General features: G+C 42.2%; 1 pseudogene; it reads left to right on the top strand.

The window, feature by feature from the left end:
- LOC139566965 (mitogen-activated protein kinase kinase kinase kinase 3-like) overlaps positions 1-27,025 on the top strand; it is a 94,095-nt pseudogene that overhangs the window by 11,336 nt on the left and 55,734 nt on the right.

Below are 27,025 nucleotides of genomic sequence, written 5' to 3'. Positions count from 1 at the left end.
AATTGGTCATGGAAGCCAAAACAGCCAAATACTTCATCTAAATGGGAATCGATTCTCAATTGTGGTATGGTTCTAGAAACATAAATCCCTCTACTTTCATATCACATATGAGTAATTTCACAAATGTAAAATACACAGTTGCATCCGATTTAGTATTTTTCAGTGACAACACGTTTGTGGCGTGTTCGGAGACGCAGATAGCTAATTAGCATAGGTAGCCCACTCTGTCTTCCTTCTCTTTTCGTAAACAAGCGCTGTAACATGAAAATATGGCAATGTGGGAACCCTAACCTTTAAAGATGTGTATCAATATATACAGTTGAAGTCGGAAGTTTACATACACCTAAGCCAAATACATTTAAACTCCGTTTTTCACAATTTCTGACATGTAATCCTAGTAAATATTCCCTGTCTTACGTCAGTTAGGATCACCACTTTATTTTAAGAATGTGAAATGTCAGCATAATAGTAGAGAGAGTGATTTATTTCAGCTTTTATTTCTTTCATCACATTCCCAGTGGGTCAGAAGTTTACATACACTCTAATAGTATTTGGTAGCATTGCCTTTAAATTGTTTAACCTGGGTCAAACGTTTCGGGTAGCCTCCACAAGCTTCCCACAATAAGTTGGGTGAATTTTGGCCCATTCCTCCTGACAGAGCTGGTGTAACTGAGTCAGGTTTGTAGGCCTCCTTGCTCACACACGCTTTTTCAGTTCTGCCCACAAATTTTCTATAGGATTGAGGTCAGGGCTTTGTGATGGCCACTCCAATACCTTGACTTTGTTGTCCTTAAAACTTCTTAGGGATAGGCCCCATTTTTCTCAATTTCCTGTCTGAATAACGTGCCCAAACAACAAAATCTTGGCTGATTTCTTTTGATTTTCCCATGTCAAGCAAAGAGGCACTGAGTTTGAAGGTAGGCCTTGAAATACATCCTCAGGTACACCTCCAATTGACTCAAATTATGTCAATTAGCCTATCAGAATCTTCTAAAGCTATGACATCATTTTCTGGAATGTTCCAAGCTGTTTCAAGGCACAGTCAACTCAGTGTATGTAAACTTCTGACCCACTGGAATTGTGATACAGTGAATTATAATTGAAATAATCTGTCTGTAAACAATTGTTGGGAAAATTATTTGTGTCATGCACAAAGTAGATGTCCTAACCAACTTGCCAAAACCATAGTTTGTTAACTAGAAATTTGTGGAGTGGTTGAAAAACAAGTTTTAATGACTCCAACCTAAGTGTATGTTAACTTCTGACTTCAACTGTATCTATTTATATCTCTCTCTCGCTGATATGAAAGATAAGGAACTGTTATATTTAACAATGTACAGTGTATATATCAAGATGGACAGGAAAAGTAGTTTACAGATGATGACATTAGTTTTCCTATTGTTACATTCACAGTAGCCTATCTTTAACAAATTGTATTTTCAGGCCCAAGAAAACAATAGCTCAAGGGGCTCCCAAAGATAAAAATGCTGGCTTACACGGTTAATGGTTTCTCAGTTTTTTTTGTTTTTGTTTGTTTTTTAAAATAAATTTTATCCCCTTTTCTCCCCAATTTTTCGTGGTATCCAATCGCTAGTAATTACTATCTTGTCTCATCGCTACAACTCCCGTACGGGCTCGGGAGAGACGATGGTCGAAAGTCATGCGTCTTCCGAAGCACAACCCAACCAAGCCGCACTGCTTCTTAACACAGCGCGCCTCCAACCCGGAAGCCAGCCGCACCAATGTGTCGGAGGAAACACCGTGCACCCGCCCCCCTCGGTTAGCGCGCACTGCGCCCGGCCCGCCACAGGAGTCGCTGGAGCGCGATATCCCTACCGGCCAAACCCTCCCTAACCCGGACGACGCTAAGCCAATTGTGCGTCGCCCCACGGACCTCCCGGTCGCGGCCGGCTGCGACAGAGCCTGGGCGCGAACCCAGACTCTGGTGGCGCAGCATAGCACTGCTCTAGACCACTGCGCCACCCGGGAGGCCCCTTGGTTTCTCAGTTTTAACTTATTATGTGAATGTGGGTCATGGTTTGAAATGCACCCCAATATTTTTTCTGCTTAATCTTTGGCTAAGCTTGAATATTTTAAAAAGACTTCTAGCCTACTTTGTTTTTCTATCCCTTATGAAAGGTGCTTAGATGACTGGCCATATAATGAGTTTCTATACATACTTCAACGTTGGGATTCAACCCACTCGTCGATCTTTTCATTCTGAAGGCTTTAGCTTACAAGCACCAGAGTGGACAGTTAGGCCAGAAAATGAGCTACTACACCAAAGTAAGTTGGCCCATATCACTTTAAGTTACCAACAGTACACACTAAACCGTCCCTCTTGATTTACATTTGTTTCTTACTTTTTTTCATGAAATACTTTTTCAATTTTTTTATTTTATTTAACTAGGCAAGTCAGTTAAGAACAAATTCTTATTTACAATGAATGCCTACCCTGGCCAAACCCGGACGACACTGGACCAATTGTGCGCCGCCCAATGGGACTCCCAATCATGTCCGAATGGGATACAGCCTGGAATCGAACCAGGGACTGTAGTGACGCCTCTGTGCTTAAGCACAGACAAAGGATATCAAGGATCTGGAATAATTCTGTATGTAGGAATGGTCTAAGAATCCCTCCCAATGTGTTCTCCAACTCTTATAACATTTTAGAAAAAGTCTCTGTGCCCTTATCCTTGCAAGGTGGAAACGGGTGTCAATCATTTTGACCCCTACCTTTTTTGAGGAAAAATAATATTACTTGTTGAACAAAATCTCTTTCTCTGGGCAATTGTATTAGTATAAAATAATATAATTTCTGTTGCATACAATATAGCTCAGTATTTTCATAATTGTATACAGTCGTTCTTGTTAAATATTTTGATCAATAATTTCGGATCCCGCTGCATGGCGCTTTTAGACAAAAATGCGAATTGAGTTGATCACCAAAATAATTTGAAGTGCATTTTATTATTAATATATTGACAAAACCCAGTTGACGACATTAAAAAAAAAAAAAAATGTTCCATTTATCTGTTTTATTTGCCTATACCAATTTCATAGCTGCTGGGTTGTTTTCAGTCATCAGCATCATCTATGCAAGTGAGAACATTTGCTAACATGGGAATGTATCCTACCTATATGTGTTCACATTCCCGAAAACATTTGCATGAGTGCAATACCAAGACTAAGGAGGCTCAAGGAGGCTTTGTAGTGGTGATTTATCTAGCTGCAACGTGAAAGCATTTTGCGCTCCAGGGAAAAAATTCCCCTAGGTACAGCTCTAGGATCAGCTGCCCATCACCCAATCCTAACCTTAACCATTAATGGGGAAAATGCTCAACTGACCCAAGATCTGTGTCTAGGGGCAACTTCACCCTACTCCCTGTGGCTGCATTTGGCTCCATACGATTGATCATCATCTATCATCCTTGACTTTAAGATAACATTTTTGCATGTGAAAAAATGCTAACGAAATGTCTGAGTTCCTCCAGTGTTTTTTTGTGGGTAGGAGGACTTGGCTGTTCCAGGCAGTGTGCAACTTGGTAACAACACTTCACTTGAAGTGTGTCATACTGTCGTAAGAATGACGGGACAAGTACAGTAAACAAATCAACGTTTATTTGTCACATGCGCCGAATACAACAGGTGTAGGTAGACCTTACAGTGAAATGCTTACTTACAGGCTCTAACCAATAGTGCAAAAAAGGTATTAGGTGAACAATAGGTAAGTAAAGAAATAAAAACAACAGTAAAAAAGACTGAAAAATAACAGTAGCGAGGCTATATACAGGCACCGGTTAGTCGGGCTGATTGGAGGTAGTATGTAGATATGGTTAAAGTGACTTTGCATATATGATAAACAGAGAGTAGCAGTAGTGTAAAAGAGGGGTTGGTGGGTGTCGGGGAAACAATGCAGATAGCCCGGTTAGCCAATGTGCGGGGGCACTGGTTGGTCGGGCAAATTGAGGTAGTATGTACATGAATGTATAGTTAAAGTGACTAGGCATATATGATAAACAGAGAGTAGCAGCAGTGTAAAAGGTTGTTGTCCTGTCACCACACGGCCAGGTCTCTGACCTCCCTATAGGCTGTCTCGTCGTTGTCAGTGATCAGGCCACTGTTGTGTCATCAGCAAACTTAATGATGGTGTTGGAGTTGTGCCTGGCCATGCAGTCATGGGTGAACAGGGAGGACAGGTGAGGACTGAGCACCCGCCCCTAAGGGGCCCCCTTGTTGAGGATCAGTGTGGTGGATGTGTTGCTACATACCCTTACCACCTGGGGGCGGCCCGTCAGGAAGTCCAAGATCCAGTTGCAGAGGGAGGTGTTTAGTCCCAGGGTCCTTAGCTTAGTGATGAGCTTTGAGGGCACTATGGTGTTGAATGCTGAGCTGTAGTCAATGAATAGCATTCTCACATAGGTGTTTCTTTTGTCCAAGTGTGAATGGGCAGTGTGGAGTGCAATAGAGATTGCATCATCTGTGGATGTGTTGGGGCGGTCTGCAAATTAGAGTAGGCCTAGGGTTTCTGGGATAATGGTGTTGTGAGCCATGACCAGCCTTTCAAATAATTTCACGGCTACAGACTTGAATGCTGCGGGTCAGTAGTCATTTAGGCAGGTTACCTTAGTGTTCTTGGGCACTAAGTTGTTACTTGCCTCGAAACAAGCATAGAAGTAATTTAGCTCGCGGCTGTGCTTCCCTTTCTAGTCTGTAATAGTTTGCAAGCCCTGCCACATCCGACAAGCATCAGAGCCGGTGTAGTACGATTCGATCTTAGTCCTGTATTGATGCTTTGCCTGCTTGATGGTTCGTCGGAGGGCATAGCGGGATTTCTTATAAGCTTCTGGGTTAGAGTCCCGCTCCTTGAAAGCGGTAGCTCTACCCTTTAGCTCAGTGCGAACGTTGCTTGTAATCCATGGCTTCTGGTTGGGGTATGTAAGTACAGTCACTGTGGGGATGACGTCATCGATGCACTTATTGAGGAAGCCAGTGACTGATGTGGTGTACTCCTTTTAAAATGTTATTTAACCTTTATTTAACTAGGCAAGTCAGTTAATAACAAATTCTTATTTACAGTGATGACCTACCGGGGAACAGTGTACATAGGCAGAACGACAGATTTTTACCTTGTCCGCTCTGGGATTCGATCCAGCAACCTTTAGGTTACTGGCTCAACACTCTAACCACTATGCTACCTGCTGCCCCAAAACAGTCCTGTAGCTTAGCATCTGCTTCATCTGACCACTTTTTTTTATTGACTGAGTCACTGGTGCTTCCGGCAGATTAGCCACTCGTCGCCGGATCCTTACAAGGCACCCCGATCTCATTCCGCGATATCTCATTCCTGCGAATAACGGGATGAGGGCCTTGTCTGGAGTAAATCCCTCTCGTCCGACTCATTAAAGTTCAAGGTGAGTCATTAAAGTTCAAGGTGAGTAACCGCTGTTCTGATGTCCAGAAGCTCTTTTCGGTCATAAGAGACAGTAGCAGAAACATTATGTACAAAAAGTTACAAACAATGCGGAAAACAAACAAAATAGCACACGGTTGGTTAAGAGTCCTAAAACTGCGGCCATCCCCTCCGGCACCATCTTCACTCAATTTAACTGTTATCGTAATGGACACCATAGCAGTTGTTTGCTAACAAATGGCTTATAATTAGTAGCTCTACTCAGTATAAGCTGGGCGATATGGCCAAAATATCACGTATTTAAAAAAAATTGGATGGTATTTTTGTTTTTGAATAATAAAAGTTCTTAATTTGCCACGTAGGGCTGCATGATATGGGCCAAAAAACTAGGCCTTATTATTAACCAAATGTTACAATTGCGATTTGACTTGCGATTTAGATTAAAACACTTGGGTGAACTGTTGGAATCATGGAAATACACTGAACAAAAATTGAAATGCAACAATTTCAAAGATTTTTTCTGAGTTACAGTTCATTTAAGGAAATCAGTCAATTGAAATAAATAAATTAGGCCCTAATCTATGGATTTCACATGACTGGGAATACAGATAATGCATCTGTTGGTCACAGATAATAATACAAAAAAAGTAGGTGTGTGGATCAGAAAACCAGTCAGTATCTGATGTGACCACCATTTGCCTCATGCAGTGCGACACATCTCCATCGTATAGAGTTGATCAGGCTGTTAATTGTGGACTGTCGAATGATGTCCCTCTCCTCTTCAATGGCTGTGCAAAGTTGCTGGATATTGGCGGAAACTGGAAAACACTGTTGTACACGTCGATCCATAGCATCCCAAACATGCTCAATGGGTGACATGTCTGGTGAGTATGCAGGCCATGGAAGAACTGGGACTTATTCAGCTTCCAGGAATTGTGTTCAGATCCTTGCGACATTGGGCCGTGCATTATTATGTAAAAAAATTAGGTGATGGCGGCAGATGAATGGCACGATAATGGGCGTCAGGATCTCATCACCGTATCTCTGTGTATTCAAATTGCCATCAATAAAATGCAATTGTGTTTGTTGTCCTTAGCTTATGCCTGCCCATACCATAACCCCTGTTCACAATGTTAACATCATCTCACCGCTCTCCCACACAACGCCATCTGCCATCTGCACAGTACAGTTGAAACGGGGATTCATCTGTCAAGAGCACACTTCTCCAGCGTGCCAGTGGTCATCGAAGGTGAGAATTTGCCCCCTGAAGTTGGTTACGATGCCAAACTGCAGTCCAATCAAGACCCTGGTGAGCACGCAGATGAGCCTGAGACAGTTTGTGCAGAAATTCTTCGGTTGTGCAAACCCACAGTTTCATCAGCTGTCCGGGTGGCTGGTCTGAGACGATCATGCGGGTGATAAAGCCACATGTGGAGGTCCTGGGCTGGCGTGGTTACACATGGTCTGCGGTTGTGAGGCCAGCTGGACATACTGCCAAATTCTCTAAAACAACGTGAAGGTGGCTTATGGTAGAGAAATTAACATTTAATTATCTGGAAACAGCTCTGGTGGGCACTCCTGCAGTCAGCATTGCAATTGCACGCTCCCTCAATTTGAGACATCTGTGGCATTGGGTTGTGTGACACTTTTATTGTCCCCAGCACAAGGTGCACCTGTGTAATGATCATGCTGTTTAATCAGCTCATTGATATGCCACACCTGTCAGGTGGATAGATTATATTGGAAAAGGAGAAATGCTCACTAACAGTGATGTAAACAAGTTTATGCAAAACTTCTGGGACCTTTTATTTCAGCTCATGAAACATGGGACCAACACTTTACATGTTGCGTTTATATTTTTGTTCATTATATAATGTTTATTCTAATTCTATAGTTAGAATATAAAAATAGTGGACACTTTGAATACAGTGTTGTTTGACATTACAACAAAGGAAAATGCCAGGGAGGAATTATTGTGACAGGGTAGAAACCAAAGTGATGTTCAGTGTTTCCTAGGGGACCCTACAATCTTTGGCTACGTTAAATGTTTCTTCATCTAGCCAACATATTCATGCTTCACCTATTCCTCTTTGATTTAGGAGATACTGTTGCACAAACAATGATTTAGGCCTACACCAGCACTGCTATCAGGATGTATTAGCTTGTTGATGTATGTTAAGAAGTGTAAACAACATTGTTGTCCTGCATGTGCTACATTGACCATGCAGACGGAACGCAAGTGTCTCGTGGTCTAGCAACAACAAGTGCGCTCCTTGAGTGACATGGGGCGGGGCTAAGTCTGTGTGGAAAGTGGCACGGAGAGTGCGGAAAGGGATGACTTAAGGAGCGGTGTAAACTATAAGAATGGATGTTACACACGGCATATCACATTTAACATACCAAACTTTCAAATTCAGTTATATAAGGTAAAGTTTTAAAAAACGAACCGTTTCATGCAGCAATACCGGTATAAAGTAAAATACGGTATACCGTCCAGCCCTACTTATAGCTGTGTCTCTCTACTATGACATTCTTATGACTATGACATGAGAGTGTTATAGCATGGTCATGATTGTAAGTGTTAACTATTATTGTAATGAACACCAAGTCCAGGTAGCAGACAATGGACCGACCCTAACACATATTTATGTAGTTGGTGCTGTATATTAACAAATATACATGAGTTCTAACTTAATTTAATTTCTAACATAATTTGTTAGTTTACAATTGTACAGCTTATGCTTCCTGCGTATAAAAGCCACGGCGACTGCTGGAAAACCCCGAACGCAAGATTTGTAATTTCTGTGAGTCACACGGTGGAGGAACATGTTGCCTGTAGCCTACTGTACTGTGGTAAGCTGTAAGTGGCACTTCACTTTTTAATATGGGAAACTGCTGTGAGGATTTTTCTACAATATATCAATATTATGTGGAAATATGTGTTTGAGTGAACATTAGCAAGCTAGCAGCTCGATGAAACCAAGTGAATTCTCTCCTCCCTCTCTCCCCGGATTTAGCTTGTGGCTATCACTGTCTAGCTGGCTAGGTTTAGAATATTTACTTGTCCATACCAGTGACAAACTTAGCTATGTATTCGATATATGGCAATACACAAAATCTATCTCACTTATTTTTCCAGCTCGAAAGAAATGGTCACATTGATTCAGAAAAAGAGGACAAGGATAGCTAGCTATAGCATGGTAACGTTAGCAGCTGCCTCTTCAACGAGAAGAGACTGTGACGACATTGATCCTAAAATCAAAAAAGAAACTTCCACCCCTCCAAAGAAAGCATGGCTCTCGGGCTTCTCCGAAATGCCGCCAGATCCGGATCCATGGCCGAAGCGGGGCATTTCAGTTGCGGCCGCACCTGGCAAGCTGTATAGATAACTCCCCCGGAGCCACAGAATGGCCAAATTACCACAACATGCAGCCCCCACAAACATGCAGCCCCCTCCATCGCGGCCAAAATTATTATTTCCCATAGGCTTGTACTGCCTATAGCAGTGATCACCAACCTTTTCTAAGTCAAGATCACTTTCGGAGTTAAAAAGCAAGCCGAGATCTACTGCTCAGATTTTTTTCTAAACATGACTTAAAATATAAGCCTATGCAACATTAATAAAAACAGTTCTGTTCTATTAACACAGCCTATTGGCTATGTGCTTGGCCTGACAATATTGTTCTATTAAGACCATATTATAATTCAAAACTCAAGCTTTGATAACAAAATTGATCCGTTGTATCACTTGCGAGGCACAGCTTTTTTATTTTACTGGACTGATGGTACTGTACCTGCATCTGTTGGTCAGTCTCAACGGGAGGGAGGGAGGGAGGGAGTGAGCAGCAGAGGGTCTGCCTCACTGTCCCTGCTCTTTCCTTTCCTCCATTGAGACTGACCAGAGTGGGGAAACCGTCCTCCCACTCCTTTTAAATTGCTGAACTGCCTGTTTGGACAGTACGTCAGGCTTGGGTTTGGTTGTTTTGATAGTTCTGCGGCTTCTATGCATCTAGAAAATGGTTTTGTATTGATTTCAACAATCTGAGGAAGCCCTATTGTCCGGGGAGGGAGTGTGTCAGTGCGGAGTTGGGATGGAAAGAGGAAAAATTGAGGGGAGGAGGGTGAGGGAGGCAGATAAATAAATAGAGAAAAAGAGAGTGAGAGAGAGAACGTGGACAAGAGAGATATAGTGAGAGGGAGAGTGTGGGTTTAAAGGAAATATGGTGATGCTGCATATTTGCATCGCAGCCCTGGTTTGAGTGGAATTTGTCCATTCTCTTTCTAAGGGCTGTAGTGGTTAACTGGGAAATGGATTGTGTAAGCAGATCTTCTCAGACAGGGCCTCCTTCAAACTCAATGGCCTTGTTAGAATACTTAAATGCATCCTTCCTTGTTTCCTTGAGGTAATCAACAGATCTATAAGTGATTGGATAGATGAAAGCAAGGTTACCACCCCGTTATTTTCACTGATCCAACCAATTCCGATCTGTGATTACTTCAAGAAAGGGAGGAGGGGAAGGATGCATTTGAAGTATTCCAACAGGGCCATTTGATTTTCCTGCGTTTCAGGAAGTACTGCATTTCATCTGCTACCTTAACTTTCAGGGGTGTATTCACTAGAAACCAAACAGAAGAAAACAAATGAAACGAGGAGGGACTTGCCTGAATTTGTCCAATAGAAACTATCATTGCGAAACGTTTTTCTACGGTGTGCACTGAATACAGCCCAAGTCCAGCTTCACCGGAACTCTTTGAAGTTTGGGGCCGAACTTTGAATAGACATTGACTGGGTGTGGTCCAGCAGCAGCCATTGTGTAGAGAGAGTGTAGTGAAGAGCCTACTTGGCATCCAGTCATCTCAGTCCATTTAAGCCATCCGGAGGCACGGCTATGGAGGGATGCGTTTAATTTGGTTAAGGTGATTAACACTTTAGCTTACTAATCCTCTTGTCTTGAGCCTTGTTGGCCTGCCTTCTTCACAACACGTACTACTCTCTCTCTCTTTCTGTTTCTCTCTCTGCCTCTCCCGTTCTCTCTTCTCCTCTTCCTAGCCTATTAGATACTAAACTGTTACATATTCAGTCTGTTGAGATCTCGCTCTCTCTTTTCTCTCTATCCCTCGCCATTCATCTCTCGGTAGGCATATATATCTCTTGGCATGTCTTTCTCATGGTATGAGAATAAAATCAAAAGTCTACCCTTAGCTAGGAGACAGTGAGGCCATCCTTTTCATGTGTCAATACAAAGCATCTATTTTACAGTATCAATGAACTGTCTTTGTATAAAAAGCCTGTTGCGAAACACAAGACGGCATCAATGTTCTTTTCCTCAACGAACCCTCATAAATGTTGTCACCCAATCCTTTCACACTTAGAATTTTTCATCAATTATTTACCCGAGTCCCACAACTGGGCCGTTGTCCCTTCCTGTTCCGCTATTACAGCGCCGAGATTGGAATCTCCCCATGCGGACCAACCGGGGCTCACAACCCTGACTTTGAACACCTCTGGCTCTGATACATCGTCAGCAGTGGTTTATTTGAAGGGTATGTACATAAGGCCTTCATAACACATTCATAACCCATACAGAACACATTCATAAGAGGTATATGAGCGGTTCATAAATTCTTATGTCACAACTGCTTTAAAATAGCCTAACATTTTGTTTAAATGTGTTGTCATAATGCCTAGCTACATAAGGTGGTCACAAACACTACTTAATTGACATTACATAACAAGTTGACAAATGATGTCACATAACCAGACCCTAAACCCGTCTCCTTATTTTGTGCTTGAATGACATGCTTATGACATCTCTATGTAGGCATTATAAAGGAGCTTTTAAATAATGAATACATTTTTCTAACATTACAGAATGGAATTAATGGTCAGACACTGAAATCACACTAGACTGTCGTTCACAGGCACTTTGTATGAACTTGTATCCACATCCTGGAATCATCTAAAACACCCTATTCAGGAGTCAAATGCTTAGAATAATAAAAGGCCCCCTTTTCTGTCTTAGCACCCTTTGGGCCCCCCATCTAACCCATTTCTGTCTTAGCACCCTTTGGGCCCCCCATCTACCCCTTTTCTGTCTTAGCACCCTTTAGGCCCCCCATCTACCCCTTTTCTGTCTTAGCACCCTTTAGGCCCCCCATCTACCCCTTTTCTGTCTTAGCAGCCTTCAGGCCACCCATCTACCCCTTTTCTGTCTTAGCACCCTTTAGGCCCCCCATCTAACCCATTTCTGTCTTAGCACCCTTTAGGCCCCCCATCTACCCCTTTTCTGTCTTAGCACCCTTTAGGCCCCCCATCTACCCCTTTTCTGTCTTAGCACCCTTCAGGCCCCCCATCTACCCCTTTTCTGTCTTAGCACCCTTTCGGCCCCCCATCTACCCCTTTTCTGTCTTTCTTGCTATAGTTAGCAGTAAGGATGTGCATCTTTCCCTTTCAAGACGATTCAATACGTATCTATTGGCCTCTGATACGATACAGGAACGATACGTTTTAGTTTGAATTGATTCGGTGCGATGCGGTTTGATTAGATGAACGAATTAAAGCAATTCGGTACAAAACGATTCAGCGCACAAACATTTGTTGCATAAACACATTCATTTTCCATTGTAAATTCAAAACCGCTGCTGATGGAACTCTGTGCTAGGCCTCTGAGCTGGATCTGTCTGAGCTGACCTCTCTCCCCGTCTGTCTGTGTGTGAGAATTATATACATGTGTACAGTATGTGTAGGCACCTGTGCTGAGCCATAATGCACCACCCCACTATCAGATAAGGGGGGCAATGTTTGCTTTTTGATCTGAAATCGACATCACCCACTAAATAATTTGTCATTTTTGCAGATTCAAAGTGTTTGAGCTAGTAATGTAATACATTTTTATCTAAAAAAAAAATCTGACATAGCCAATGAACATATAGCACAACTTTGGGTTTTATGCCCCATCTCAAAATTGAATGGTTCAGACCTTCTTGAGGTTTTCTGTCCTCGTTATGAAATGATCAACTTTACCCTGTATATCTATATAATTTTTTTATTTATTTTTATTTTTATTTCACCTTTATTTAACCAGGTAGGCTAGTTGAGAACAAGTTCTCATTTACAACTGCGACCTGGCCAAGATAAAGCATAGCAGTGTGAACAGACAACAACACAGAGTTACACATGGAGTAAACAATAAACCAGTCAATAACACAGTAGGAAAAAAACTAAATGAGTCTATATACATTGTGTGCAAAAGGCATGAGGTAGGCAATAAATAGGCCATAGGAGCGAATAATTACAATTTAGCAGATTAACACTGGAGTGATAAATCATCAGATGATCATGAGCAAGTAGAGATACTGGTGTGCAAAAGAGCAGAAAAGTAAATAAATAAAAACAGTAAGGGGATGAGGTAGGTAAATTGGGTGGGCTGTTTACAGATGGACTATGTACAGCTGCAGCGATCGGTTAGCTGCTCAGATAGCAGATGTTTAAAGTTGGTGAGGGAAATAAAAGTCTCCAACTTCAGCGATTTTTGCAATTCTTGCAATTCTTGCAAATGATATACATATACACCATATACACTGAATGTTTAAAGCAAAGCTACCAAAACTATTGCTGATGGTAAACCTGAACAATCAAAAATGGAATGTAGCCTAAGCCCTGATCAGCAGGTAGACTATAGCCAGATGAGAGACATTTCTCAGGCAGTAGCTTAGGCTACTTTATTCCTGTAAACACAACTTTCAACAGCGCATTTGATTACAATAACCTAGCAAATTACATTGGTTGTCACTCAACTAGTAAAGCCTAATAATGCGCAAGCCATTTTACAATTTTTTTTTATGCTGAAGGTAATGCGCAGCCCCCCTCTTGGTCAGCGTGCGAAGCAGCGCACAGTTTGACTAGGCTACTGATAATGTCCTGGTTGTTTGGCATGCAAAATGACTTGTTGATCAATGACTGTCAACACAGTTGCTTAGTTCGACACCGACATACAAAAGGTTAGGTATTTTCGTAAAGGTAGAAAGTAATATGAGCAAAACATTTTTGTGAACCGCCGATTCGTAAAGTTTGAATCAATTTCATAACCGATTCATGCCACGTTTGGATCGTTTTTTTAGAAAGCTGAGGAATATGCTCCCCCTGAGCTCTTAACGAACCTGTTCTTCGGTAGTCTTGAAAACCCAATGATGGGTTTCAATGATGGACTCTTTAGGTATAGAGTAACTACGTCACTGCCTATGTCACTATCTTATCTACCTGAATAAAATACAAAATAGTGGCTAGCAAGATGGAGATCAGTGAGTGCATTTCACAAGTGGCTAGTTTGCTTCAGCTACCTTCACTAAAACCACTGCAAAGGTTTTGCCTGCAAACTTACGTTTCGAATTGCGAAGTTCTGGCATGTCTGACTCGTGATTTGTTGGGAAAGTTGTCTATCTGAAGAGAACCCATCCTGGATTTATTATATTTTTTTCTTATCGAAGTTGCCAAAGGAGTCCGTCATTGAAACCAGCCCTAGGCCAGCCTAGGGTTGGATTTTAGAGACTAGTTTTAGAGACAACCCTTGAAATGAAATGATACCAGATTACTTTAGAATTTTTTGGGGCGTTGACTGCTCACACCGTGACTGCTCACACCGTGCGTTGACTGCTCACACCGTGCGATGTTTAACGGTGAGAATCGCAGAATGGTGAACTTACTAAATGACTGAAGAGTTTGACTGTTTGATATTAGGTTGCTTCTTGTGTAAATATTTTCCGTCTGGATTTTAATGATTTTTTAAAAACATTTAAAACATCCAACCACCTGTTTATTGGTTTGACTAGTTGTGAGACTAGTTCATCAAGCCTTGAAGTTGGAAGACATTGCGCTAGCAACGTCAATATCGCCGGTTCAATTCCCCCAGTGATCACATGCACTTACTAAACTATAAGTCGCTTTGGATATAAAGCATCTACTAAGTGACATGTTTTATTATATTAGAAATATGTAATTCTGAGTGTCTGTCATAAGTACACTAACTCGGCTGGATTCTATCAAACCTACATTAAAAATCGTTGGCAGTATTTTGGTTGACATTTTTGTGCGTTACATATTTCAGATGTGAGTCTACTTGGTATTTTTTTTATGGTTGCTACCCAAAACCATACACCGGTTTTACTTGACTCAGGAAAACGTTAAAGGGTTAGTTCACCCAAATTACAAAATTATCTATTGTTTTCCTTACCTTGTAAGCAGCCTATGGACAAGGTGTCTTGCTTTGGTTTTGTTTACCTGGCAACTGTCTCCAAGTGCTAACCTTTTAGCGTTTAAGGGACAGCTACAATGCAAGTCAATGCATTCCATTTTGTAATTTGGGTGCTCTATCCCTTTAACGTGTGAAATACTGCATGGATACCTTCTCTCCACTGTGAGTACAAGTTCAAAAGAGGGTCTTCTCTTTCCTCACCATGAAAAGTGAACATTAGCCACCCCTATCTGTCATACTCCCTTGGTAAACAAAGTTGCTGGATCAATGGTAGGTATTGTTTCACTCAGACCAGGAAGTGTGTGGAATTCCACAGCACTGCTATGAGCAGGCATGCAGAGGGGAAATAGGGTCATTCTGTGTAAAAATGGAACAACATATTACTTATTTCTCCATAATCCATTTGGAGACAGATGTGAAATATATGATAAACATATTTCCTCCAAAGGACATTTCTATGGATTACATTTCAGGAAAGTCCACAACGTCAGGGTCATTAGTTGCTCCATTTTCACATTAAATGACCCAATAAAGACGAGAGTTTCTGCCATGAGCGTCCTCTTTTTAGTCTCCCTCCGGACATGTCTCTGATGTTTGAGTTTTGACATTCAGGACTAGATTGATCAGACACAGAAAGCATGTCTCTCTGCATTTCTGGATAATATTTCCATCCGTTATTCTTACGAACAATGACAGTAATTACATCGCCTATTAAACACGACAAACCGCTATAACTGACGACATCCAAAAGCAACACGGATACACATTGCCGTGAACATAGATACATGTTTTATCTCTCTCTCCTTTTCTCTCAATGCAGTGAAATAAATTCTGCCCTGGTGCAAAGAAAAGGTTGCTCCAGATTCTCCTCTACAGTCGGTGCGAACCCTGTGGCCCCTGGGGCCCGTGTTGCGTTGGCCTATGTTGTGATTTATTTTCTCCGGCTGTAATTACCTGAGATGGCAGCCAAATGCCCTGCTGTGCCCTGCACCTGTGCTGCCTGAGCTAGACTGAGTACATGTCACTGGGACGGAGGAGAGTTGGGTCAGCGTTCCTGATTGGGGGGGGGGGGGGGGCAACCTGCAGGTGGAAGGTTGGCAGAAGGAGTAGAGGTTGGAGTTTTTAGACAGGTGTTAGGAAAGGTTTCATGGCCTGCCCCTTTACCCCTGTGACGGCGGTGGGTAATGATTTTGCCTCCATCTGTACCTTGCACCTGTGTTGCCTTGGCTGAGTGGTGCTGGCGCGGTTGGGGTCTAGTCTGTGGGGAAAGAGGCATGGGCAGCCTGCAGGGGAAGGTTGGAAGGAGTGGGGGTTGGAGTTCTTAGAGAAGTCGGAGTAGAAATTGTTGTGGGCCAGTCAGAGTAAAGGTTTCATGATCTGTCTGCTGCTGCTTTTCCTCCTCTTTGCCACCGTGACGGCGGTGGAAGGTTGGGTAATGTTGGTCGTGGAATGTCGCAGTGTGTGTTTGCAGTGGCATTTGCTGTAAGCTATTTTGCTTTAATCTCTCGTGGACAGACTACGTAGCATGAATGTTATTTTTGCGTCTATCAACAGACTGGGATGCGATGACTAGCGAGCAACATAGTTCCAGTACACTGGGTTTGAGTCACTGGTTATATCGACATTTTTTCAGAGAGGGGTATGAAGCCACCAAAGACTTTCCGGCTTATATCTAACACTTCTCCCCCCAGAACCTAATCAAGTATTTTGCGTGATTTTCTTGGTTCAGGGTTACTGAAATGATTTTCTGTTGAGAGCTAAAGAGTCTTGTTCTCTGCCCTTTGCAAGTGGCCCTTGACGATCAGAAATCTGAAAAGCCTGGATAGGTGGGTCAACATGACAGCGACTTGTTTCATACTGTACAACTTCAAATGCGTTGCACAATATATTGCATGTAATGGAACATAGCCTCTTGACCCCAGAAGGCTAGATGATGGTGCCATTGACATTCTGTCACCTAGTATCTAACTTAACTCACCCCTCCTAAACTAAACCCTAATCCTAAACCAATTTTGATTAACCTTTGAATCTGCTGGCTAAATGTCTGCCTTTTAAATCAAATCAAATTGTTTTGGTCACATACACATGGTTATAAGATGTTATTGCGAGTGTAGCGAAATGCTTGTGCTTCTAGTTCCGACAGTGCAGTGATGTCTAACATGTAATCTAACAATTCCACGACAAATATCTAATATCACAAATCTAAGTAAAGGACTGGAATAAGAATATATACATACAGTTGAAGTTGGAAGTTTACATACACCTTAGCCAAATACATTTAAACTCAGTTTTTCACAATTCCTGACATTTAATCCTAGTCAAACGTCCCTGTCTTAGGTCAGTTAGGATCACCACTTTATCTTAAGAATGTGAAATGTCAGAATAATAGTAGAGAGAATGATTTATTTCAGCCTTTATTTATTTCATCACATTCCCAGTGGGTCAGAAGTTTACATACACTCAATTAGTATTTGGTAGCATTGCCTTTAAATTGTTTAACTTGGGTCAAACATTTCGGGTAGCCTTCCACAAGCTTCCCACAATAAGTTGGGTGAATATCGGCCCATTCCCCCTGACAGAGCTGGTGTAACTGAGTCAGGTTTGTAGGCCTCCTTGCTCGCACACGCTTTTTCAGTTCTGCAAACAAATTTTCTACAGGATTGAGGTCAGGGCTTTGTGATGTCCACTCCAATACCTGGACTTTGTTGTCCTTAAGCCATTTTGCCACAACTTTGGAAGTATGCTTGGGGTCATTGTCCATTTGGAAGACCCATTTGCAACCAAGCTTTAACTTTCTGACTGATGTCTTGAGATGTTGCTTCAATATATCCACATAATTTTCCTACCTCATGATGCCATCTATTTTGTGAAGTGCACCAGTCCCTCCTGCAGCAAAGCACCCCCACAACATGATGCTGCCATCCCCGTGCTTCACGGTTGGGATGGTGTTCTTCGGCTTGCAAGCCTCCCCCTTTTTCCTTCAAACATAACGATTGTCATTATGGCCAAACAGTTTTTGTTTCATCAGACCAGAGGACATTTCTCCAAAAAGTACGATCTTTGTCCCCATGTGCAGTTGCCAACCGTAGTCTGGCTTTTTTTATGGCGGTTTTGGAGCAGCGGCTTCTTCCTTGCTGAGCGGTCTTTCAGGTTATGTCGATATAGGACTCGTTTTACTGTGGATATAGATATTTTTGAAGGGTACTGTGGTGTTGAATGCTGAGCTTTAGTCAATGAACAGCGTTCTTACATATTTATTCCTCTTGTCCAGATGGGATAGGGCAGTGTGATGGCGATTGCGTCGTCTGTGGACCTATTGGGGCGGTAAGCAAATTGAAGTGGGTCTAGAGTGACAGGTAAGGTGGAGGTGATATGATCCTTGACTAGTCTCTCAAAGCATTTCATGATGACAGAAGTGAGTACTACGGGGCTGTAGTCATTTAGTTCAGTTACCTTTGCCTTCTTGGGTACAGGAACAATGCTAGCAATCTTGAAGCATATGGGGACAGCAGACTGGGATAGGGAGAGATTGCATATGTCCGTAAGCACACCAGCCAGCTGGTCTGCGCATGCTCTGAGGATGCGGCTAGGGATGCCGTATTGCATTTCTCCACAATAAAATTCACGTATTATCGAAATGGTGATTCCCTGATCCTGAATGATCACATGGTGGTTTTCAATCCATAATGACTTGAATATCTTTTCACTGAACACATGAAACATGAGTTTCCTTGTGACCGACAATTCTTCACTAGACAGGTTGGGATAAAAAACAGAATACACAGTTGTCCCATTAGACCAGAATCTCGAAAAACCGGAGTCATCATGACTATGCAAGTTTTATCTGTAGCTATTTAATGGCCCAGGGCAGTCAAACGTGATTTCCTATGTTTTATACATTTTTCCATACTATGAGGCTGGAATAATACTGTGAAATTTCAGCCTGTTTTGATGGGATGGAGTTTTGGCCTGCCTAGTGTCATCACCTTAATAGACCAATAAGAAATAGAGTTTCAAATCGGTCTACCAGTAACAGCTAGTTTTCAGTTTTCCTCTCCCAACTCAGACCATTCCTCGACAGTCCTAGCAAAATTGTTGCTTGAGAAATAGCTCTTTGTTTAGAAAATATTGTTTAATTTTGACCATTTTAATTAAAAATGATCACGGTAAGGTACTTAATTCTTACCCAGAAATGATTTGATATTCAGATAAAAACGTCTGAATTGGACCTATGGGTCGAGCCCCGATTCCAAAACACATCCTTTTCAAGGTGTGTTCTTGGTCAGCTCTCCATCGATCGCCCGTGGCTTTCTGTGTGTGTTTTTGGAGACTGGTCGATGTGCTCACCCTCTGTCTTGTTCGTCTTCCAGGCTCGGAACGTCACCACAGGGGAGCTGGCGGCCATCAAGGTCATCAAACTGGAGCCCGGTAAGAATCTTTGCCTCCCTCTTCACACACACTGGGGTTAAGTTTCCCCTACGTACAGATCTAGGATCAGCTAGACTGTCCTATTATTCCATTTGACTCACTTAAATCTTCTCTCCCCCACCATCCTACTTCTCCAGTCATTACTGTGCCTGTTTATGAGACCCACTAAACATTTGGAGGAATTGACTTAAGACCCTAGGCAAAATACAAAAGTGTTATGCAAATGAAGCCCACCTGGATGTCCCAGGCCATATGCATACAGTATATTATGACCAAGTGAGAGCATAACATTAGTGGTTATGTTGGTTGGAGCATGTTGTTTACAGTAGAGTTGCGGGTTTAAATCCTGTATAGGCCACACACTGGCCTTATTAGTGTAAAAGGCATCTGCATCATACCTACCATATCATTTGTCACGTTTGACACGTTTTTATTCTAGCCCAGCATTAACACAAAATATTCAGAATAGGGTTAAAAAATTCCTTATTTCGGGAATCTTCCAACCAGGATATCTGGAAAACCCTGGGAATTTTGGGAGAATTGCCAGAATTTTGCAACCCTAATTCTGACCCCCTCCCTCCCCCCACACACATATCCTTTTTCATAGGATAAACTAGGCGAGGTATAGGCCAACTGACTCACTACACCAATAACCTATAGAGGTGATGTCTAACAATCCCAAAAAGCAATTTTTATTGTAGTGTTTTTCTTAGTTAGCATTAGCAGGCTAACTCATTGATCCACAGTTAGTCATAATTGCTACCATAAAATAGCCTAATTATAGTTGGTTAGTGTTTGGTGATAGTTTGTCACCAGTCAGTTGCACAATTGCATTCTGCTATGAATAGCACGTTATCAGTCTCCTTGCAATCTCTAAACTGCATTCTGTTCTGTTGCTTCCTTCCGTATGTGGGAATAATAGCAAACTAGCTCCCAGATGCTATCTGCTAACTTTTAGCCTAAACCCATTTCTGTCCCTTGGCTATGATAAGTGGATTGGTTAGGTAATCTATTGAGGTTGAATTGATCATATGTAAGTAATGTTTGAATTAGTTTGGTAGTGATGTTCCATTCACAGGAGTCTGCAGAGGGAAGGACAGCTCATAATAATGGTGCCACTAACCTCCTGTGGTTCCATTCTTGTAATCATCATCTATACATTTTCTAAGGATGTTTGCTACGTGTGAAAACCGATATGACTTTTTTGCCCGATATCCAATATTTTCCTTGACAAAAAAACACGATTCCCGATAACAGATATTAACATTTTTCGCGGCCTTTTAAGCATTCTAGTACAATTAAATAGTTAACACACACACATGGACGCAGCAGTCTAAGGCACTGGATCTCAGTGCAAGAGGCGTCACTACAGTCCCTGGTTCGAATCCAGGCTGTATCACATCCGGCCGTGATTGGGAGTCCCATAGGGCGGCGCACAATTGGCTCAACGTCGTCCGGGCCGTCATTGTAAATAAGATTTTGTTCTTAACTGACTTGCCTAGTTAAATAAAGGTTACACACACACCACACTGACTAAAAAGTTATTTTGTTGGCATTTACATATGTCCCCATTACATTTACATTTAAGTCATTTAGCAGACGCTCTTATCCAGAGCGACTTACAAATTGGTGCATTCACCTTATGATATCCAGTGGAACAACCACTTTACAATAGTGCATCTAACTCTTTTAAGGGGGGGGGGGGGGGTTAGAAGGATTACTTTATCCTATCCTAGGTATTCCTTAAAGAGGTGGGGTTTCAGGTGTCTCCGGAAGGTGGTGATTGACTCCGCTGACCTGGCGTCGTGAGGGAGTTTGTTCCACCATTGGGGTGCCAGAGCAGCGAACAGTTTTGACTGGGCTGAGCGGGAACTGTACTTCCTCAGAGGTAGGGAGGCGAGCAGGCCAGAGGTGGATGAACGCAGTGCCCTTGTTTGGGTGTAGGGCCTGATCAGAGCCTGAAGGTACGGAGGTGCCGTTCCCCTCACAGCTCCGTAGGCAAGCACCATGGTCTTGTAGCGGATGCAAGCTTCAACTGGAAGCCAGTGGAGAGAGCGGAGGAGCGGGGTGACGTGAGAGAACTTGGGAAAGTTGAACACCAGACGGGCTGCGGCGTTCTGGATGAGTTGTAGGGGTTTAATGGCACAGGCAGGGAGCCCAGCCAACAGCGAGTTGCAGTAATCCAGACGGGAGATGACAAGTGCCTGGATTAGGACCTGCGCCGCTTCCTGCGTGAGGCAGGGTCGTACTCTGCGAATGTTGTAGAGCATGAACCTACAGGAACGGGTCACCGCCTTGATGTTAGTTGAGAACGACAGGGTGTTGTCCAGGAAATTACCAGAAAAACATTACCAGAAAAACATAATCAAAACCTATTTCTTTCACTTACTTGCTGTGCTGTTTTGTTGTTTATTTGTTCAGTTGTTTCAGTATCAACCAGGAATTCTATGGAACGCCGTTTGGATCTTTGCGTGTCAAAAATTATACACGTGTCAAATAACACTATTTGACGTGTCAAATAACACTATTTGACCAATCAAGACCTGAATATGACTGCACGTCACATAATAACTTAAAGCGTTCATAAATGTTTTACGTAGTTATTACACATTGATTACACTGTCACTCGTATTTCATATGTCACAACGATTCATCAATACATATGCTATGATGCTGGTAAAGTTGTCTTGCGCACCTACAGTAGAGGTCGACCGATTAATCGGTATGGCCGATTAATTAGGGCCGATTTCAAGTTTTCATAACAATCAGATATCGGTATTTTTGGACACCGATTTGGCAGATTTCTCTTTTTTTTCTTTTTTTTGCACCTTTATTTAACTAGGCAAGTCAATTAAGAACACATTCTTAGTTTAAATGACGGCCTAGGAACGGTGGGTTAACTGCCTTGTTCAGGGGCAGAACGACAGATTTTTACCTTGTCAGCTCGGGGATTCAATCTTGCAACCTTATGGTTAACTAGTCCAACGCTCTAACCACCTGCTTTACATTGCACTCCACGAGGAGCCTGCCTGTTACACGAATGCAGTAAGAAGCCAAGATAAGTTGCTAGCTAGCATTAAACTTATCTTATAAAAAACAATCATAATCACTAGTTATAACTACACATGGTTGATGATATTAGTAGTTTGTCTAGCGTGTCCTGCGTTGCATATAATCGATGCAGTGCGCATTCGCGAAACAGGACTGTCGTTGCTCCAACGTGTACCTAACCATAAACATCAATGCCTTTCTTAAAATCAATACACAGAAGTATATATTTTTAAACCTGCATATTTAGCTAAAAGAAATCCAGGTTAGCAGGCAATATTAACCAGGTGAAATTGTGTCACTTATTGTGTGTTAATTGCACGCAGAGTTAGGGTATATGCAACAGTTTTGGCCCCCTGGCTCGTTGCGAACTAATTTGCCAGAATTTTACGTAATTATGACATAACATTGAAGGTTGTGCAATGTAACAGGAATATTTAGACTTATGGATGCCACCCGTTAGATTAAAATACGGAACGGTTCTGTATTTCACTGAAAGAATAAACATTTTGTTTTCGGGATGATAGTTTCCGGATTCGACCATATTAATGACCTAAGGCTCGTATTTCTGTGTGTTATTATGTTATAATTAAGTCTTTGATTTGATAGAGCAGTCTGACTGAGCGGTGGTAGGCAGCAGCATGCTCGTAAGCATTCATTCAAACAGAACTTTCGTGCGTTTTGCCAGCAGCTCTTCGCAATGCTTCAAGCATTGCGCTGTTTATGACTTCAAGCCTATCAACTCCCGAGATTAGGCTGGTGTAACCGATGTGAAATGGCTAGCTAGTTAGCGGGGTGCACGCTAATAGCGTTTCAAACGTCACTCACTCTGAGATTTGGAGTAGTTGTTCCCCTTGCTCTGCATGGGTAACGCTGCTTCGAGGGTGGCTGTCGATGTGTTCCTGGTTCGAGCCCAGGTAGGAGCGAGGAGAGGGAAGGAAGCTATACTGTTACACTGGCAATACTAAAGTGCCTATAAGAACATCCAATAGTCAAATGTATATAAAATACAAATCGTATAGAGAGAAATAGTCCTATAATTCCTATAATAACTACAACCTAAAACCTTTTATTGAAGACTCGTGTTAAAAGGAACCACCACCTTTCATATGTTCTCATGTTCTGAGCAAGGAACTTAAACATTAGCTTTCTTACACGGCACATATTGCACTTTTACTTTCTTCTCCAACACTTTGTTTTTGCATTATTTAAACCAAATTGAACATGTTTCATTATTTATTTGAGGCTAAATTGATTTTATTTATGTATTATATTAAGTTAAAATAAGTGTTCATTCAGTATTGTTGTAATTAGTTGAGAACAAGTTCTCATTTACAACTGCGACCTGGCCAAAATAAAGCAAAGCAGTTTGACACATACAACAACACAGAGTTACACATGGAATAAAACAAACATACAGTCAATAATAGAGTACAAAAACAAGTCTATATACAATGTGAGCAAGTGAGGTGAGATAAGGGAGGTAAAGGCAATAAATAGGCCACGGTGGCGAAGTAAATACAATATAGCAATTAAAAACACTGGAATTGTAGATTTGCAGTAGGTGAATGTGCAAAGTAGAAATACTGGGGTGCAAGGGAGCAAAATAAATAAATACAGTAGGGGATGAAGGTAATTGTTTGGGCTATTTATAGATGGGCTATGTACAGGTGCAGTGATCTGTGAGCTGCTCTGACAGCTGGTTCTTAAAGCTGGTAAGGGAGATAAGTGTTTCCAGTTTCAGAGATTTTTGCAGTTTGTTCCAGTCATTGGCAGCAGAGAACTGGAAGGAGAGGCGGCCAAAGGAGGAATTGGCCCTGGGGGTGACCAGTGAAATACACCTGCTGGAGCGCGTGCTACGGGTGGGTGCTGCTATGGTGACCAGCGAGCTGAGATAAGGCGGGACTTTACCTAGCAGGGTCTTGTAGATGACCTGGAGCCAGTGGGTTTGGCGACGAGTATGAAGCGAGGGCCAGCCAATGAGAGCGTACAGGTCGCCGTGGTGGGTAGTATATGGGGCTTTGGTGACAAAATGGATGGCACTGTGATAGACTGCATCCAATTTGTTGAGTAGGGTGTTGGAGGCTATTTTGTAAATGACATCGCCGAAAATCGAGGATCGGTAGGATGGTCAGTTTTACGAGGGTATGTTATGCAGAGTGAAGGATGCTTTGTTGCGAAATAGGAAGCCAATTCTAGATTTAACTTTGGATTGGAGATGTTTGATGTGAGTCTTGACAGAGAGTTTACAGTCTAACCAGACACCTAGGTATTTGTAGTTGTCCACATATTCTAAGTCAGAACCGTCCAGAGTAGTGATGCTGGGCGGGCGGGCAGGTGTAGGCAGCGATCGGTTGAAGAGCATGCATTTAGTTTTACTAGTACTTTAGAGCAGTTGGACGCTACGGAAGGAGAGTTGTATGGCATTGAAGCTCGTCTGGAGGGTAGTTAACACAGTGTCCAAAGAAGGGCCAGAGGACTACAGAATGGTGTCGTCTGCGTAGAGGTGGATCAGAGACTCACCAGCAGCAAGAGCGACATCATTGATGTATACAGAGAAAAGAGTTGGCCCAAGAATTGAACCCTGTGGCACCCCCATAGAGACTGCCAGAGGCCCCGGACAACAGGCCCTCCGATTTGACACACTGAACTCTATCTTTTGACTTTTGAAATTTGACGACAAAGTGGAGCTATTACCTTATTGCTTATACCTATCCAATCCAATTATTTCAGATCTGCAAATGGGTGGCTAGTTTAGAACACCTCATTCTGTACAGTCATACGATATTGTATTGGTATTTTACTGACTCTAATAGGTATGGTGCTATTAGGATCTTAGTAACATTTTGGTCTTAGTCGACTTTCATAATAATTGTACAGTTAACTGTTGCTGCTATAGTCGAACCAACCAAGGGGGTGGGAACTGGTGGGTGTAGGCTGGGCTAAAGAAATGTTTACTTACTTTTTCTTTCTATGAATCAACAGGGATTCACTTTGAGTTTGGCTTGTTAGACTGACAGTCAGCAAGCAGGTGGTAGGCTTGATGGACTTTGAGTGTGTGCGAGTGAGTGTGTGTGTGCGAGTGAGTGTGTGTGCACGTGTGTACCGGCATGTGTGCGGTTATCTGTGCGTGCGTGTGTGCGTGCGTACGTGTGTACGTGTACAGATATGCAGCCTGAGGCTTGTGGGGTACTATCTGATGTTGCGGATGGTAAGAGTTCAGACAGGAAGCAGCCTCTGCTTGTGCGAAGCACACTTGTGTGTGTGTGTATATGACCACTAATATTCAACTTTCAGGCAGTCTGTTAAATATACAGTACAGAATAGGATCTTGATTTGAATAACCTGTTGCAAGAGTACATTCTTACAGTACAGGACATTTAAAACTTGTGGTGTATTTGAGGTTTTTAAAAAGGCTTCTGAAGTTTGTAATTTCCACTTTGACATTTGACTTAATTTTCCCTTATAAAAAATGTATCAACCCCTATGAAAATGTCCATTAATTATAATCCACATAACAATTTAAAATATCCTGTTGCTGCAGGATTATTTTTCTGTTGTAGCAAACTGGCTCATATGAAGTTCCTACATCTGTAGTTATCCAGTGTTGACTTTCATCATTTTGTGTGCATGTGTGCACGTGTGGCCGTGTGTGTTATTGTCCTTGTTCTTCAACAACCAAAGCTATTCTTGGGTGAAAGGTTGAGGGGTCAGTCAGCATTGAACCACCCCCTGACTCTCCCAATCCTCTCCTTTTAATGTCAAACCACCTCTTTACCATATCCGCTGTGACAGCTCCTGTCTTGCTTTTGGGGTTTGTCCCAAATGGCACCCTATTCCCTACATAGGGAATAGGGTGCCATTTGGGAATCAGATTTAGTATAGACACTCAAGACTAGAGTATTTCTGCAAGGCTTTTGGACTGGGGGACCTCTGTCGTAGCGCTTTTAACTTTAACAGGTACTATTGATTTGCTGCAACTTCCCTCTCCCTCCCTTTGTGTGTCTATTCTTGTAAGGACACTGCATAGTTCTACAATAACAGGAATTGATTTAGGGTTTATTTGTGGCATATTTTTAGGTTGTGCTCATGCCATGGTCATTTCTAACCTTTGATTTGTGTCAGTTGTGTTATCATCCACAGCTGACTGTAAACCATGTTTTATTTATATAAAGGGATAGTAAGCCAAATTACAAAATGACATATTTGTAACCTTACCTTGTGAGCAGTTCTTACAGAGTCATTGTCCATGGCATAGGATAAGGAACCAAATAAGTAATTTTGTAATTTGGGTGAACTATCCCTTTAATCTTAAACAGGTGTGGATTCTAATACAACTGATATGCCCCATATCTTTAAATGTTCATTAATGAGTTCCATAGAACCATATTCTATACAACATCACAGGATCTTCTATGCAGAGGCCTGTGTGACGATGGAGTTAACATGCAGTACTGGCGCCGAGGGACTTGCGTCAATCAAATCAATAGGCCAATAGGAGTGTATTTTGCCCTCTGCATGTAGTCGCTCAAGGCACTTTTTTCAAGGCCCCCTTTATGAAAGACCATCAATGTTAGGTGTCTGAGTCAGTTTATCATAAAAGAACACTGTGCTGTGAAGTTGTTGGGAATACCAGTCACTTCAAGGTTGAGTCTCTAATGACTATTCCCTATATAGTGAACTACTTTTGACCAGGGCCCATTGGGCTCTGGTTATAAATAGTGGACTTATCATTTGTGACACATCCACGGGCTTAAGATAACGTCCGAGATTGGGTTTCTGATGTTGTTTGAACTTCCCTTGCGGATGTCTTTGGGTTAAATGCTTTATTTTCTTCTTACAGTACATTCGAGGTAGAGAATGCACCAGACAGGGCTTTGATGGT

This window comes from Salvelinus alpinus, unplaced genomic scaffold (genome assembly GCF_045679555.1).
Source record: "Salvelinus alpinus unplaced genomic scaffold, SLU_Salpinus.1 scaffold_40, whole genome shotgun sequence".
Classification (NCBI taxonomy): Eukaryota; Metazoa; Chordata; class Actinopteri; order Salmoniformes; family Salmonidae; genus Salvelinus; species Salvelinus alpinus.
The sequence above is the reverse complement of the archived record's forward strand: the minus strand, read 5'-3'. Positions and strand labels throughout refer to the sequence as shown.